The sequence below is a fragment of the Desmodus rotundus genome, chromosome 12 (genome assembly GCF_022682495.2).
Source record: "Desmodus rotundus isolate HL8 chromosome 12, HLdesRot8A.1, whole genome shotgun sequence".
NCBI lineage: Eukaryota > Metazoa > Chordata > Mammalia > Chiroptera > Phyllostomidae > Desmodus > Desmodus rotundus.
Window position 1 is genome coordinate 43,795,511 of NC_071398.1, and position 204 is coordinate 43,795,714.

The following is a 204-nucleotide window of genomic DNA, read 5'->3' on the forward strand; positions in this document are numbered from 1 at the left end:
TTCGGTCCTGTGCCCCGACTTCCGTCCCTCCACCCACACTCCACCCAGGCTCTGGGCCCCTCTCTCCGCTGCCCCCCCCCACCCCCACCACAAAACCCCAACCCATCAGCATAGGCTCTTTCCAAGCTCCACCCACCCCAGACACAGCCAGTCACTCCTCCCCCAAAGTCCCGGGTCCCCTGAACAGTCAGCACCCGCTACCCA